At 40.6% G+C, this 18,217-nt stretch overlaps 1 long non-coding RNA gene across 1 annotated transcript in view; it reads left to right on the plus strand.

Annotated features, from left to right (window-relative positions):
• LOC122480798 overlaps positions 1 to 18,217 on the plus strand; it is a 53,483-nt gene that overhangs the window by 3,764 nt on the left and 31,502 nt on the right. The window lies entirely within an intron of this gene.

Consider the following 18,217-nt stretch of genomic DNA (forward strand, 5'->3'; position numbering starts at 1 on the left):
TTTATAAATACCCACTTATACAGTACTTCATACAGGTAGAGTCATACAGTATTTCTCCTTTTGTGTCTGGCTTATTTCAGTTACCATCGTGTCCTCAAGGTTCATCCATATTGTAGCATAGGTCGGAATTTCCTTCCTTTTTAAGGCCAAATAATATTCCATTGTATGTGTATACTACACTTGGCTTATCTGTTCATCCAGCGGTGGACTTTTGGGTTGCTTCCATGATTTAGTTATTATGACTAATGCTGCTGTAAACATCAGTGTACAAGTGACCATTATGTTTGTGTTCCTTTAGAACACATACTTCAATTATCACTTTCCTTTGCTCACATGCCAGTTAAATAAACCAATCAAGTGCCCAGGAGCCAGTAATCAAACTTAAATTTTCCTCACTGTTGACCCCATATCTTACTGTCCTTTCCTCATTGTCAATTCTTGGCTCCTTTGTCATAAGTTAATTAACCATATACACGTGGATTTATTTTCTGGGTTCTCTGTTTTGTTCTATTGGTCTGTGTCTGTTTTTATGCCAACACCATAGTGTTTTAATTATTACAGCTTTGCGATATAGTTTGAAATGAGGGAACAATGATGTCTCCAGCTTTGTTCTTTTTTCTCAAGATTTCTTTGGCTATTTTGATGTCTTTGTAGTTCCATACAAATGTTATAATTATTTGTTCTATTTTTTTGAAAAGTGTCATTGGAATTTTAAGCTCTCTTAGAACACCTTTTGCTGCATCCCATACATTTTGGTATGTTACATTTCCATGTTCATTTGTCTCAGTGTATTTGTTAACTTCACTTTTACTCTATTCTTTGATCCACTGGTACTACAGTAACATGTTACTTGATTCACATATTTGTGAATTTTCCAGTTTTCTTCATGTAATTAATTTCTAGTTTAATACCACTGTGATCAGAAAAGATTCTTAATGTGATTTCAATCCTATTAATTTTACTAAGACTTGCTTTGTTTTTTTTTTTTAATTTTTTTTTTCAACGTTTATTTATTTTTGGGACAGAGAGAGACAGAGCATGAACGGGGGAGGGGCAGAGAGAGAGGGAGACACAGAATCAGAAACAGGCTCCAGGCTCTGAGCCATCAGCCCAGAGCCTGACGCGGGGCTTGAACCCCCAGACCGCAAGATCGTGACCTGGCTGAAGTCGGACGCTCAACCGACTGCGCCACCCAGGCGCCCCTACTAAGACTTGCTTTGTGACCCAATATGTGATCTATTTTGGAAATGTTCCATGCGTACTTGAAAAGAATGTGTGTTCTGTTATTTTTGAATAGAATATTCTCTATATATCTGTTAAGCCCATCTGGTCTAATATGTTGCTTAAAGCTGATGTTTCCTTATTGATTTTCTATCCAGATGATCTATCCGTTGATGTAAGTTGGGTACTAAAATCTTCTACCATTATTGTATTGCTGTCTGTTTCTCTTCTTAGGTCCATTAATATTTACTTTATATATATAGGTGTTCCTTTGTTGACTGCATAAATATTTACAAATGTTATATCCTCTTGTTGGGTTGACCCCCTTATCATTATATAATGCCTATTTTAGTCGCTTATTACACTCTTTGTTTTCAAGTCTATTGTGTCTGATATGAGCACAACCACCCCAGCTTTCTTTTGGTTTCCATTTGCATGGATTATCTTTTCCCATCCCTTCACTTTTAGTCTATGTGTGTCCTTACATCTGAAGTGAGCCAGCATATAGATGAGACAACATATAGATGGGTCTTGCTTTTCTTTTCTTTTCTTTTTTTCTTTTTTAATCCATTCAACCACTCTATGTCCTTAGATTGGAGAATTCCGTCCATTTACATTTAAAATAACTATTGGTAGGTATGTATTTATTGCTATTTGGGCTGTTTTGTAGTTCCCCTCTGTTCCTTTTTTTCTTGTTTTATTCTCTTCCTTTGTGCTTTGACGACTTTGTTAATCTTTTAAAAATAATACTCCTTCAAGGAGGGCACTTGTTGGGGTGAGTACTGGGTATTGTATGTAAGCGATGAATCACGGGAATCTACCCCCCGAAACCAAGAGCATACTATATACAATGTATGTTGCCTAACTTGACAATACATTACATTAAAAAAATAAAAATAAAAAACGATACTCCTTCATGTTACTTTTCTGCTTTAAAACTACCCATTAAAATGCTGCCATTTCTCTAAAGTCTATCTCCTTATTTGGACATTCAAGGCTCTCCATAATCTGCCCCAATTTTACTCTAAAAACTAATTTCCCAGTAATCACCTATATGCACTCCCTACAGAGGACGACTCCAAGCTGGTCATCTGCATTGTTATCTTGTGGCTTTGTTCATATAACCTCCACACAAAGCATGGTTAAATTCACCTCACCAATGTGCTGAGACTTAATATATAATGTCCATCTGTATCCACTCTGACCATCAAAATCCTACCCAGTTTATTCCATTTGGTCAATGAACCCCTCCTGACCATCCTGTTTGCTCTAATAGCAGCAGTTTCTAGTTTGGGGCATTTATGAATCAGTGTACGACTTCAACATAATAAAGTCCAATATAGGGTTGTCAACTTTTTTTATTCTGCCAAAATAAAGACTTTTTTAAAAAGACCACCATCACAATGATCTTATGAAAGAAAAGATATTTTACCACTCAAAAAGACCAAAAGGCACAGTCTCAGAATAATGGTCAGTTCTTTCAATGTTGTACCCTTAGCTTCAGAAAAACTCATTTATATTCACTTATATATTTTTTTATTATGTGACTGTCTAAGGGAGTGAAAACTACACAGGCTAGCATTTGGGAGTGATTGTACAGCACCTGGTCTTACCACCTGTTTAATACTTACAAGCTGCCTCAGGGCACAGTTTGCTTTGGTCTCTTCCAATTTAACTTCTTGTGCATGCGTGTCATTTCCTCAACTAGAAGGTAAGCTTTATAAGGAACCCGTATAAGAATCATCTCTTTAACTCCCCAGAAAGGACATGCATATATAGAATGTTTGATAAATATTTGTTGAGTGCACGAATCAGCCTAGATTAGGCTTTCCAAGTCTGTGTAACCAATAAATCTCCTCTTAATGGAGTATGAGCACCCTATCCTGAGGCAATTTCTTTCAATATACTTCTTTAAAAAGAGTTAACCAGTACAAATTGTTTTGCTTTTGAGTGAAATCTGAAAAAAAAATTTTTTAACTCTGACATGAAAAGCAAATAGCTTCTTCCTTGAAGCGGTAGCAAGCCACAGCAAAGAGAATCAGCGCAAACATAACCTGTTGTTTCATTGATCCCAGTTATTTGGGGCTTTGTTGGTAGGCATGCATGCAGTGGGTACTTCTGACCTTACCTGACTTGATAGGGTGGTTGGCTTTCTTTCTGTGGCTCCTCCCCGTGTGCGTAAAGCCTCCATAATACCCATGTTATTTCTTTATCTACCTGGGTGATTTAAAAAAGAAAGAAGCTTAACATCTCCCTGGCCAAGGCTTGGTTTTAGATTCTGGAGTTGATGGAGAACCATGTAGAGAAGTGTCTTTTGGATTTAAAACGTATTTTTTTCCCACTCAGCTTCCAGAGTTATCTTCCAAAAATATAAATAAGATCAGGTTGCATCCTTGCTTAAAATGCTCGTTGCCTTTCAACTTAATTCCATTCAACAGCTATTGATTGAGTGCCTGCCACATGTCAGGCCCTGTTCTAGATTTGGGGGTTGTGCCAGTCAACAGAACAGATAAAAATCTGTGCCTTCCTGAAGCTAATGGAAAAGGGTAGGGGGAGACAAACAAGAAACATAATAAATAAATACTGTATTATACCGTTAGAAGGTGATATATGCAAAGGAAACTAATCGGAGGGAGGAGGCTATTACAACTCAGATGAGATGGTCATGTTAGGACAAATTGAAAGAGTGGCTGAGCAAAGACTTAAAGGAGCTGAAAGATGTTGGCCACGAGGGCATCTGAGAGAAGAAATAATGCTTTCCTACAGCACGACCTCACAGGTACCTTGTCACTTCATCACATGCACACTGGCCCTCCCTCACTGTTCTCCAGCCAACTCGGGCATCTCATTCCCACCTCAGGACTTTGCCGACACTGTTCCATCCACTCAGCATTCACCCTTCCCATCCCTGGCCCCTGGCCCAGCTCCTTGCCTTCAGGTCTCAATCTAAAGACCACCTCCTCAGGTGGACTTCCTTTGTTGCCCAACGCATTATAGCTTAGGTGCCCTCCCACAATTATTCTTATAGCCCTCCCTTCAGATACTCAATAACTAAATGAGATACTGGATAAAACAAATAAATATGAAATAATAAATAGGTGTTTGAATAAATGAACAAACAAAAAGGGCTAAAAAGGGGTGAGCTCGTTAAGAACAGGACTTCTGACTTGTTCATTTATCCTCAGTGACAGGCGCATTGTTGCATGTAGTTGATGGACTTTACCTTCATAAATAAATGTCATTATCAAGGATGGATAATAGGGCTTGGGTTATGATTTGCTCAAATTTAAGCATAATAATAGACAAACAAACAAATGAGATTTTAAAAGAAATATGAAGCATTGAATTGGGTTTGGAGAAGGATTTCCCTGCCTGCTTCACTCTTTCAGCAGAGTAACCCTTCCCTCCAGATGAGGTTGTCCTTGGTTTCAGCCCTTGGTCCAGATGGGCCCTTTCAGGACCATTTCCCACCTAGTAAAGGGTCAGATGGTACCTTCCTCCTTTCCTGTGAGTCCTGGTTTGCTCAGTAGTGGTGTCCTACCCTGCAGAGAGTTTTTGCTTCTTCTTCCTCCAGTCTGAAATCAACATGTGCTTCAATTTCCTCTGTGTTTCAGTCAAATTAATTAAAAATAGCTGCTGTATCTCAAATTCTCAATTACCTGGGGTAATAAAAATATTTAAAAACTTTCCCCCATTATCATTCATACTTTTGGGGGTATCTCCAGGGGCTATTTTCTTGTTGATGTTTGCTCAGAAAATGCCATAAGAATGATAAATGTATCCATTTAACTACCGTGACTTATTTCAAAATGTACCTTACGTGACTTATAAAAATCATGCAATAAGAGGTGCCTGGGTGGCTCAGTCATTTAAACATTCAACTCTTGATTTAGGCTCAGGTCATGATCTCATGGTTCATGAGTGTGAGCCCTGCAGTGTGGAACCTGCTTTAGATTCTCGATCTCCCTCTCTTTCTGCCCCTTTGCCACTCGCTTATGCTCTCTCTCTCTCTCTCAAAATAATAAATAAACTTTTAAAAAATCATGCAATAAATTGAAACAAACGAAGAAGAGAAAAAGACAGTAAAGTGAAACAAGAAATAATGCCACTGCAGAGCAATTCCAATTATAGGGATTCAAGCAGTTACTACAGAGGGACCACAGATTTGGCTCTGAGCAACAAAGAAACCATATCAGTCATAAAACTCACCCTGTTTTTTTTATTTTTTATTTTTTTAATTTAAAAACATTTTTCTTAATGTGGATTGATTTTTGAGACAGAGACAGACAGAGCATGAACAGGGGAGGGTCAGAGAGAGAAGGAGGCACAGAATCTGAAACAGGCCCCAGGCTCTGAGCTGTCAGCACAGAGCCCGACGCGGGGCTCGAACTCATGGAGTGTGAGATCATGACCTGAGCCAAAGTTGGCCGCTTAACCGACTGAGCCACCCAGGTGCCCCAAACTTACCCTGTTTTGTAAGATACCTACAGGGGCTCAGGATACTGGAGACCTGAAAGAAGTTTCTCCGGTGCATCTTCAGAAAGGATACTGATGTCATGAATAATATGTAAAGCAACTCAGTTCCCAGTAGTTGTTTCTCACAGGATCACCCAAGGGGACTTAAGTTAGGGCCTCACAGCAAAGTGAAGTCCTCAAGAACGCAGTTCTCTGAGGGAACAAAATGATACAGTTCAAACACGAAGTTCTTTAATTATCTGCCTTGATCCAGGGATTAAGTTTAAAATAGCTGAAAGAAATGACAGAATATATCCTTCCAGAGATGTTCTCTTCTTCAATCAGGCAGCAGAGAAGTCAAGGATAAATTGTGTGGCAGGGGACCTAACGTGTATCGAAACTCTGTGTTTCTGATTAGATGCAGGTGCATACCTAGGAGCTTGGCATCCACAGGTGAAGAACCAGGCCGGGTATCTGCATAGACCTATCTCTGTAAAGACACAAACTAAGGTGGACCCATGGGCCAGGGCCAGATTTTTCCTTCAGAGAACAGTTCACAGTTCACGTTTGCTCTAACACAACAAAGGGACAGCCAAAGCTCCATGGAGCGTGACCACCATGTGACATAAATAACAGCCCTCCCACAAACATACATTCCACAGTTAAATATCAATTCCATTTTCTGTTATCCTGTTTTGGTTTATTTATCCTATGCGTCCCCACCCATTAGTGTAGATAGTTGAGACTATTAAAAACAAAATCAACCTGCAGAGAAAATGTCATTTTGGATTAATGAGCAGGGCCCTTGGCTGTTGGTTTAGTGTTTAATTTGGCTTCCTCTCAATCTGGTCCTGTATAGGAGATAGGTCACCGTCAATAGCTTCCTCTACCAGCAGGATGATTTTGTTTTTAGAAAATATGTACAATTGGTAAGCTGTCAAAGTGAGTTGCACTTAAAGTATGCATTATTCAGAGGAAGAACATATTTTCAGCACTACTTGAAGTCTGTATTCCTGACAACGCATTAAGAGTTCAACACGGTAATCTTATTGTTTTAGCTCTTGCTTTTGCCATTACTCATGCAGCATGACTGGAAAAAAAACTAATGATGATTTTTCCCTCCCACAGTGCTGTGTGTGTGTGTGTGTGTGTGTGTGTGTGTGTGAATTTTTTAAAACTTCTGGTTTGGGATGAATGCTCCTAACAATCCACCATCTGGTGTCCAAATATTTTTACGGACATGAATCCAAATACCACAAAATCACTGCCATGGCTCAGGTTATGGGAGTCCTTTTCTTAGGCAGACTTTTTATTAAATGTGATTATTCTCAAACTATGAGACTCTCAGGCAGGAACATTAAGATTTAGCCTCGATGACCAGTTTAAAAAAAAAAAAAAACTGATGGAAGGGAGAGAACTCTCCCTGGAGCTAATCTTGGGACCAAAAAAATGAACTTTTCTTTTTATTATCACACTCGGCAGTATACAGACTGAATCAAAGTGACACCTTGTGCCGCATTCCTGCTGTAATCATCACGAATGAAGAAGATAAGGTGTGAGTAGTCTCTGTGGGAATCAAGTTTCAGCCCTGTCAGGTGTAATCAGAACTGCGGTCTTAAAACAAAGGCCTCCACTCCACCTCCTCAGTCAAGGGACAGTTCATTTCCCCATCCCCCAAACCCTAAAAGGAAAAAGAAGGTTCAAGTCTGCTGGAGCAAAATAAAACCAAACAAAACAATAGCGAGCTTGAGTGCTACCCACCCCCCCCCCCCCCCCGCCGACACCCTGGGATCAATGAGCCTACGTTAAATATTGGATACCCCTCCTTCTCTAATGCAATAATGACACCAGCTTTTAAAAATTAAGATTTCCATTTTAACCCTTGGTGAAGAAACTTGGTGAGTGAGCCTACGTGTTTTGACGGAGTTCCTAGGACACCACCCTGTGGGGAAGGGTAAGAAGAACATTTTTTTTTTTCCTCAAAGAAAAGAGATAAATAGGTTTACTCAGGATGTCACTCAAATTTTTACAGCACAGAGAAAATTGCTCTGTCAGTGAATGTGCCACACAGAGAAAATTAGAACTTGTGTGGCTGGATTCCCTCGCAAAGTTAAAAACAGGGGCAAACAGAGCCAAAAGGATGACATATCCTCTCAGCTTCCAGCTTTGCTAGTGAAACCGATTGGAATGTTCATTAAAATAATCACAGAATGCAGCACGCCCATAGTTTGTTATTGGTAAGACTGTCCCAGAAAGACTGGATTTTGATCCGGCGGCTTTGGGAAGAAAGGGAGAGTTACCACTCCCATTTCAGAGATCGGCAAACCCGCGTACAGTGGAAATTAAGCACTTGTGCTAGGGACCCTGCAGGTCAGCAGTGAGCTGGAGATAGGTCAGAAAGAGAGAGGAAGTGTAGACATTGGTGATAAGGTGATAACTAGAGGAAATTAAAACCAAGTAGTGTGGGAAAAGAACAATTAGCCAAGACAGAGGAGCAGGAAGGAATACAGAATGAATTACAATCAGAGGAAACAGCCAGTAACAAAGGAGAAGGGACGGGAGGTGGGACACCGGTGGGAGCTTGAGAGGAGTCAGAAGAAATGATTTAGGCAGGCTGGCTCTCTTTGGTTCTGTCAGGGCCTTATTGTTTGGTTGCTGAGGCTCATAATTTAACCCCTTTATACCTCAGAGTGTCAAACTCTACAGTAGCTATCTTTATTCATGAAGCTCTTTGAGACTGTTACATGAATATTATGAATTCCAGATGAGAATGACTTCATAATTAATTTAGAAAAACCTGTCTGTCACCCCAAAAGAAGGGCAAAAGTCTAAGCTTGGATCAGTCAGCAAAATCTTTCCATCAGAAACCTAAGAAACACCTATACCACAGGTATTAGCAAGTGTAGATGGTTTAACACCAAGAAGGTAGTTTTCATGAAAATGAGATAGTTTTTTAGAGAAGACACATAGCAGTATTTAAAAGTTATTTCTGTGACTATCATAATTACCTAAGGAGATGAAATGTTTTATAACTAGTAGGAGGTCATGGGAAAAAATACGGTTGCTTTATGACAATAAGCATGTGCTTATTTTTAAATCAATGTGTTTAGCATACATGATTATTGGCACAAGTGAAAAAGAGTTACCATGAGCCCAAAATAAAATTATTTTTGACTCACTCCTAAAAATCAATTGGCAGAAAGCTAAAGGAAGCTCGATTTTGATCAGCCCGGATGTAATATCACGGGAGAAAGGCAAATAGAAGGATGAACCACAGAAGCTGGTCATTGAAGAGAGTGGAGAGTTGATTATAAAGTAGATGAGGATGTTAAATAGGATTAGAAGAACCAGATACTATTACAAAGGGTTGATTGAGGGGCAAAGTGGATAATAAGGCAAAGTAAGGCTTCTTTAAAGCCCTCTGTGTCCAGGAAATGAATTAACTGCTCAGAAAAACTACTAAATGAGGAAGGACCACATGAGAATAACCAAAAATGACCATGGGAAAAACAGAAGGCTCTTGATTTATAAAACCAGCATGCTTAAAAAGAAGAGGTTTTAAAAAGGGGTAGGAGGACTGAAACAATACTAACAGGGTACAAAAGTGAACTGAGAAAAATCTGGAGTAGACAGTGATGGAAGAATGGCTTTAGAAAAAGCCACACGATGAGAGAGTCTTTAAATACCTTAAAAGCCATAGTGGGTAAGGGAGAACATTCAGGAACTTAAAGCATTGAAGTAGGTTTCATTTTAATTTATTTTAGTTTAGTGCTTTGGTCTTGTCTTCATGAAGCCAATAAAATGTATCAGCAATGGAAACAGGGTCAGAGGAGTGATAAATTAAGGGCAATTAGGAATTTCCCTCCAATAAACGAAGAGGATTCAGGAAGAGGTAAATCCTGAGCGGGAAGAAACACTGCAGAGATTAATGCTGCCTTAATGCAGCGTTTGGATGCCTCCTTGGAAAGGTAGAGATATTCAGGGAAACCAGAGCCAAGTAAATCTCACACGTTTCTAGCAACAGACCAGGCAAGGAGCAGGAAATTGCTAGCCTTTCCCTTTTAACTCAGGAGCAACTGAACAGTGTAAAGGTAGATAAAACACAAGGATGAAATGACCAAATCCCTAGCTAGGTATAAGTTCAGAAAATAAAGCAATCCGATTTTGAGAAAAGTTACCTCTTGATTAAAATCCTTATAGAGGTTTTGGCCACTTACATTTATAGAGAAGGCAGGTAAATACACATTTGTTGGCAATATCATCATATTCTACAAATGTTATGTGTTAACTAGTATCTCAGAGTAGAGACTGGTTAGGACATATTGAGAGCGGACGAAAGTCCTCCCTGCTTTGAGACTGGGGACACTCTCAAGGAGCTGACATCCAGGTGGACACAAAGGTTCCCACAAGCTTGGCCATCCAATGATAGGAAAATACCTAAGCTTTACAGTGAACACAAGAGCAAGAGAATCTCAATCTCAGATTCACCCACAGAGAGAGGACCTCACAGAGAAGGTATCCATGAAGAAATCTTTGAAGAGAGGGGGTGGGGAAAACAGTGTGCTTGGCAGAGAGGGAAGGGGACATAGGGTACTTCTGATACAGGAGGAACCTCTGAGAAGGTCCAGAGTCCAGACTGGGAAATCAGACTGAGGATTCCTGGGCAGAGCTTGGTAAGAGCACACGTTTTGTAAGTCATGATGGGAAAGGTAATGTATTCTAGAAAAAGGCATTTTATGGCATGGGCTGTAAGGTGAGGTGAAGTAGGTTGGAAGTCCAGCTCCATCACTGTACACATTTTTTAAAACCTCTCCGTGCTTTGGTTTCCACCCCTCAGAACTTAGCTTAAGGATTGTTTCAAGAGTTAAGTGAGATAATCATGCGGTTTGAAGTGTTGGGGTTCAGAGCCAAGGCCAAGTTTCTTTCTTGAGATGTCTTTGATGCAAAAAGGTGTTTTTATTTTATTTTTTGTTTTTTAAGATATTTTATTTCTTTTTATTTTTTGAATGTTTATTTATTTTTTTTTTTTTCTTTTTTAAATTTTTTTTTCAACGTTTATTTATTTTTGGGACAGAGAGAGACAGAGCATGAACGGGGGAGGGGCAGAGAGAGAGGGAGACACAGAATCGGAAACAGGCTCCAGGCTCCGAGCCATCAGCCCAGAGCCTGACGCGGGGCTCGAACTCACGGACCGCGAGATCGTGACCTGGCTGAAGCCGGACGCTTAACCGACTGCGCCACCCAGGCGCCCCTGAATGTTTATTTTTGAAAGATACAGAGCACAAGTGGGGAAGAGGCAGAGAGAGAGGGAGACACAGAATCCAAAGCAGGCTCCAGGCTCTGAGCTGTCAGCACAGAGCCCGATGCAGGGCTTGAACCCGCAAACCGTGAGACCATGACCTGAGCTGAAGTAAGATGCTCAACCTACTGAGCCACCCAGGCGCCCCTAAAGATTTTATTTTTAAGTAACCTCTACACTCAGTTTGGGGCTTGAACTTACAACCCTGAGATCAAGAGTTGTGTGCTCCACCGACTAAGCCAGCCAGGAGCCCCTTCGGTGCAAAAAGGTGCTTTTATTAAAGCAAGAGGCAGGACCCATGGGCAGAAAGAGCTGCATTTTAAGTGTGAGGGCTGACAGACTGTATACTTGGGAGTTGGAGAAATAAAGACCAGGGGAAGTTTCCAAAAGGGCTTTCATATGTTAAAGAAGCCTTACAGATCCTAAAGACCTGACTATCCTCAAGCTAAGGTTTTTTGTTTTTTGTGTGGGTTTTTTTTTTTTTTTTTTTTTTTTTTTTTTTTTGCCTCTAGGCAGGCATTAGCATTAAGACTGTAGGGAGTTTCAGGAGAAATGTTTTACCCTGCCTGCCTCAAGTATTTGTCAATGGCCTGTAGGTTATAAGGAAATTTAATTTTATCTCCATTTCGTTTGGCCTTTGTTCTCCACATCACCTCTGCCCCCCCCCAACAATTTTGACCCCTAAATCTTTAAGGCTGCTGAAGGAGGAAGGTCTTATCTTCTGTAACTTCTTCCTGCTGAATAGGGGCATAGAGATGTCCCTACCTATGGGTCAATATTGGTCAGTCTGGGAATGTATAGGGGAGTTACGAAAGGCAGAGGCAGCTGAATCCAATGTGGACAGTAAAGAAGTATCTCTGTGGAAAGGATCATCTGTTGATGTGAAGTCATTGTAGTGATGGAGTCTCAGCAGAGAGACACTGAAAAAGGCAATATGTTAGGATGAATACAGCTATAAGAATGAGAAGTGCAACAAAGAGACCCTTAATAGTTGACCATAATGCCCCTCCAAACCAGTAATGTAACCAATCACTGAAAAGGAGGGAAAGATTTTGTAGAGCCTCGATTTGGGTATTCATATCTTTTAATAGCTTTGTGACATTTTTGTGATCATCTGGGATGTATACACAGCATCCTGTGTTAATAATGTCACATGTACCACCTTGTGCTGTTGTTAGGACATCTAAAGCCATTGTATTTTGTAGAACAGCCTTGCTTATCTGTGCGACTTGAGTATTAAGTAAGGAGATGCTGTTCTGTGAATCATTGAGGACCTTCATGGTGCATTTATTAAGGGCTTCTATAAGCCAAATTACACTTTCTAATCCTACAGATGGAGCAAAAATGGACACCAAGTGATCATCTGTTTTCTAGACTGTGTCCATCTTATTTTTAAATTGGGAAGATCACCTGGGGGAAGTGATGGTTGGATAACGCACCCATGAATCCAGGCAAAACCTAAGGTGCGACGATGACCTAGAGGATATGTGGTTAGTTCCACATAACCAGTGGATTTCATTTGGAGCCAGCCATCTGATTCCAGGTCGCCTTATCCAACCAGTAGCAAGCCAATCAGCTGCCTGGAGCATAATGGTTTGAGAACCTGTTCTAATGATAGCCATCCTAAATGCCATGTGCTATTTGCCCAAGTGTCATATGTATGATTTCTTGCCTCCCCCATAAAATTGCCGTTTGAATGAACTGTCCAGTAGTAGGTGTGAGCCATAAATATGGATCCCAAATTTGATATATGCCATCCTCAGTATAGTGATAAGTGGGGTTTTGTAAGTTAGGCACTCATTAGAGGGCATCAATTTGTGGGTTTGTAAAATCAGTTAATATTTTAATAGTTTGAGGGTATGAAAAAGTCTGGTTATGTCTTGGTAAATTCCATGTTCTATTGGTCATGGGCTGGGAAGAAACATTCTAAGTAGTGATAGATTTATCAATGAAACGTGGTATCATTATATATTATTTCTGAAATATAAGTATACAGAGAGTGCCAATCAGTGCCTTGCAAAGGGGAAAACCCACCAGGGAATTCAGATGAACTTGACTTGAGCAAATTCCATATATCCAACAAGTTGTTTGATGTCGCAGTTCAGTATAATACTGTGTCCGTTATAGAAAGGAATTGTCAGCTAAGATAGATGAACAGAAAACAAGGAGAAAATATACAACCTTCATTGTTGTTTGAAGAGGAATTTTAGATTTTCTACAGGTTCACAGGTGTAAGAAGGCATGTTAGTTTGCTCATTGGTTTCCTGTGAAGGAGGTACAGGCTTTATTCTAGATATGAGCCCATGAAGAGTGCCCCTCTAATTTTATTGCAGTGGGAGTACATATGGACCTTTCTATTTTGGATTTAAATCCCCTACTGTATTTGACTTCCAATCTTTTAAATAAATCATATCTCCAGGACTTAGGTGCGGCGGACTTTCAGTTGTAGTTAAATCAGGTTTGGGGAGCATGTGATCAGTATACTCATTAAGTAACTTACCATTAAACCAACCTTAAGTGAAAAATTTGATGGAGTATTATAATCTTGATCTAGTAACAAGTCTGTAAGAAATGGCTTTCCATATAATAACTCAAAAGGGCTAAGTCCTAGAGGTTGTTTTGGAGCTGTTCTTACTCTGAGAAGTACTATTGGTAAGAGAGTAACCCAATTTTCCTGGGCCTCTGGACTAAGTTTAGTAAGGTATCATTTTAGAGTATGATTAGCTTTTTCCACCTTCCCAGAGGATTGTGGATGCCAAGATGAATGTAGAAAATATTTAATTTTTTTTTTTTTTTAAGAAAGAGAGAGAGAACTGAGGTGAGGGGGTGGTGCAAGGAAGGGGCAGAGGAAGAGGGAGAGGAAGAGAGAGAATCTTAAGCAAGCTCCATGCCCAGCAAGGAGCTGAAATCAAGTCTGATGCTTAACCAACTGAGCCACCCAGGCACCTCCAAAATATTTAATTTTAAAATCTTGTGCTATTTATTTGCATAGTAAAAGAAGGACCATTGTCACTTTGAAGGGATCATGGAGGCCAAATCTAGGAATAATTTCTAGCAAGAAAACTTTGGTTATTTCCATGGCTCTTTCCATTTTACATGGAAAGGCTCGATCCACCCAGTGAAAGTATCAGCAAACACCAGTAGGAACTCATAGCCTTTGCAAGGAGGCATTTGTGTGAAATCAGGCTGCCAGTCCTCTTATGGATATGTCCTATGGCTTTGGATTGGTTTTAAAAGTGGGGGAGGGCAGACCGTGTCTTCCAGATTTACTTGTGCACAAACAATACAGGATCGGCAGACCAGTTTTATTGTAGCTGTTAAATTTATTCAATCAAATATATTTTTAATACAATGTTTTAAAGTATTTTGCCCAAATGAGTAGCCTGGTGTAAACCCCGTATTATCTTCCATTGGTTATTTTTGGGTATAAAGATTTTCCCCTTATTATTAACAAGCCAGTCCTATGCATTTTTTGAATATCCTCATTCCTGCACTTTGTGAATTTCTTGGTCTGAATAGATTGGAATTATGGACTTTATTGGAGTTAAGATTGGTATGAGACTGAATATTTATTTATTTTGTGCTGCCTGTTTGGCTGCATGGTTTGCCAAGTTGTTTCCTTTAGATTCTAAGATCATATCCTTTTTTTTTTTAAGTTTATTTATGAAAGAGAGAGAGAGAGAATGAGAGAATGCTTGCATGCAAGTGGGGGAAGGACAGAGAGAGGGGGAAAGAGAGAATCTCAAGCAGGCTCTGCACTGTCAGCACAAAGCCCTGTGCAGAGCTCAATCTCACAAACTGTGAGATCATGACCTGAGCCAAAATCAAGAGTCAGATGCTTAACCAACTGAGCCACCCAGGTCCCCCTAAGATCATATCCTTCTGAGGTCCTTTGAGGTGAATTGCAGCTACCTCCTTAGGTAGATATACAGGCTCAAGAAGAGAAATAATTTCAGAGGCCCCTGGATGGCTCAGTCAGTTAAGCGTCCAACTTCGGCTCAGGTCATGATCTTGCACTCTGTGAGTTCAAGCCCTGTTTTGGGCTCTGTGCTGACAGCTCAGGGTCTGGAGCCTGCTTCAGATTCTGTGTCTCCCTGTCTCTCTGCCCCTCCCCTGCTTGTGCTCTGTCTCTTTTTCTCAAAAAATAAATAAACATTAGAAAAAAAAAGAAAAGAAAAGAAATAGTTTCAGGCCCATATTTGATTGGGGAATTACGGCTTGATAATAATCCCCTTTCCTTCCTCCATGGGTATGTAGCAATTGAAGAGTATGGATAAGTGCTATTAATTCAGCCTTTTGAGCAGAAGTATTTGTTGGAAGGGCTTTTGCCTCAGTGGTCTTAATTAAACTAACTATAGCACATCCAGCTTTTCTCCCTCCCTTATCCAGGAAGCTACTGCCATCAGTAAACCAATTATCATCTGCATTTTCAATAGGGGACTCCTTTAAATCTGGTCTGCTAGAATAAACAAGATCAATAATCTCTGAGTAGTCGCAGTCTATCATACAAGTATAATGGCCAGGCATAAGGATAGCTAGGCTTAAGGCTTGACAGGTTTTAAGTATTATTTCAGGTGTATCTAGCCTGGTATTTGCTAAGTGGCCTCCCGTCATCCATTGGTGGCCTTTGGTTTCTAAGACACTCTGGACCGGATGTGGAGTCATCACTCGCAGAGACTGTGTCAGAGTAAGTTTTGAGGCCTCTTCTACTGGGAGGCCTCTTGCAGCCACCCCTCGAAGACAAGCCGCCACCTTGAGCGACATTATCGAGTGACTTCCGAAAATAGCCCACCGGTCTTGTTTCACTTCCTAATTTCTGGGTAAGAACTCCCACAGCTTGTCCCTGTTTTTCTGCTTCATATACAGTGAAAGGTTTTTCTAAATTTGGTAAAGCCAAATCGGCGGCTGGCAAAAGCTTTTAATGTTTGAAAGGCCGTCTGCTGGGCTTTAGTTCAGAATAAAGGTTCCTCATCAGGGCTTTTAACTGAACCATACAATGGTTTGGCTAAGAGCCCAAATCCAGGAATCCATACCTAGGAAAGTGTAAACTGGGAAGAACCTGCCATTCCTAGGAAAGTATGGAGTTGTTTTCTCATAGCTGGGGGTCCAGGATCTAATATAGTCTTTTTCCTGTCAGTAGACAGGATATGGTGACCTGGCGTTAGCTCATGTCCCAAATATTGTACTTTCTGTTTAGATACTTGCATCTTTTTAAGGAAGATGCAGTACCCTCTCCTGTCTGCCAAGAAATCAAGTAAAGTTACAGAATTGCCATCAGACATTTCTCTCGTGGGACTACGGAATCAAATATCATCCACATACTGAACTGTAGTCCCTTGAGGCAAGGCGATGGCATGAAGGTCTTTACTAAATGCAGTCTCAAAAAAGGTGAGGACTGTCTCTAAATCCCAGTGGTGGCTTGGGGAGACCATCCATGTTAACTGAGCAGCCTGGGGGCTCAAAGGTGAGGCCCATTCAAAGGCGAATAGTGGCTGCATTTCCTCACTTGGAGGGCTGCAAAAGAAGGTGTCTTTTAAATGAGTACTATAAACCAGTGGGCATCACCAGGGACCTGGGTGAAAATAGTATAGGGATTTGGGCCTATGGGATAAACAGGCATAAAGCTTCATTTATAGTTCTCAAGTCTTGTACCATTCAATAGTCCCCACTTGGCTTTTTGACTGGTAAAATTGGATTGTTATAAGGAGATTGACAAGGCTTTAAAATACTATGTTTGAGAAACTTATCAATAAGTGGTTGCAATCCAGCCTTTGCCTCAGGTTTTAAGGGATATTGTTTTCTATGAAGGGTAGTGATTGGGTCCTTTATTTATTTATCTTTTTTAAATGTTTATTTATTTTAGAGTTGGGGGCAGGGACAATGAGAGGGAGAGAGAGGATCCAAAGTGGGGCTCCAATTCAGAACCATGAGATCATGACCTGAGCCAATGTTGGATGCTTAAGCGACTGAGCCACCCAGGCACCCCTGGTTGGGTTCTTTAAAATCACTTTAACTGGTTGGGCTTTAAGAGCCGTCCTAGGGCTTCCTAGGATGTTCTAGGACATCCACAATCCCAGACTTGTGGATTTATTTCCTTCCAGCTAGTAGTAGGGATAGCAGGATAAGGTTTTAGCTCTCCAGGTGTTAAAGAGAACAAGCCATCCCCTTCTTTAGTAAGGGAAAACCTGCTTCCCAGTGTACACATTAAGTCTCGTCCAAGTAATGGAGTAGGACAAGACAGAAGAAGTAGAAAAACATGAGTAACCCATTGACTTTTGTATATACAGGTTAAAGGCATTGTCCAATGGCATGTAGTTTCCCCTTCTAGGCCAACAATTTTATGGTCAGAAAAACAAGCAGAACCGGAGTGCTGAATAAGAACAGAGAAAGTGGCTCCTATATCAATAACAAAATTGATAAACTTGCCTTCCATATCCAGAGTAATCCAGGGCTCAGTCATCTTGATGTCAAAGGGAGCCAGACCAGCCTCAGGGCCCCATCATGCCAGATCCTCTGGTTCCTGCTCTCAGGCAGGGAAGTGAGTTCCTGTCTCCCTCTCTCTCTGGAGATGAGGACAGTTTTTCTTCCAATGTCGTTTTTTTCTTACAGACAGGACATGGCCCTGGTGGAGAACATTTGTTTAGACATTCTTTTTTCCACTGTCTGATCTGACCACAGTGCTAGCATGGAGTCTTACCTGATTCTTTGATACCAGCTTTTTCTTTGGCCCCTGGTTAGTCTGGTGTCGTGGGGAATCCACAATAGTGGCAGCCAATATTTGAGTCTATATTTTACCCTGCAATTCAGCTCTCCGGTCCTTTCCTTGCTTTAAGGCCACATCTGTATTATTGAGGACTCCAGTTGCTACCTCTAGTAGGTTCTGGGGGAAGAGGGAAGATTTGAGGACCTAAGGACATTTTAGTCAGTTTTTAGTGGCTGTCAGGTGCCAGCTGACTTATAAAATGCAGGTTTAGTATAGTTGTTCCCTCAGGTGAGGTTGGGTCCAGATTTGCATTTCTACTGATAGCTTCTATCAAATGACCCTGAAATAGAGCTGTATTCTCACCAGCTCCTTGAATAACTTCCTGAATGTTATCAAAATGTACAGGTATAGTGATTCCTTTTTTCATTCCTTGTGTTAAACAAGTAATCACATGATCTCACCTTTCCCTTCCTTGTCTGTCCTCCGGATAATTTCAGTGTGCTTCGGTATTTGGAACAGCAGCGCCCCCTACCGGATAA

The sequence above is a fragment of the Prionailurus bengalensis genome, chromosome C1 (assembly GCF_016509475.1).
Source record: "Prionailurus bengalensis isolate Pbe53 chromosome C1, Fcat_Pben_1.1_paternal_pri, whole genome shotgun sequence".
NCBI lineage: Eukaryota > Metazoa > Chordata > Mammalia > Carnivora > Felidae > Prionailurus > Prionailurus bengalensis.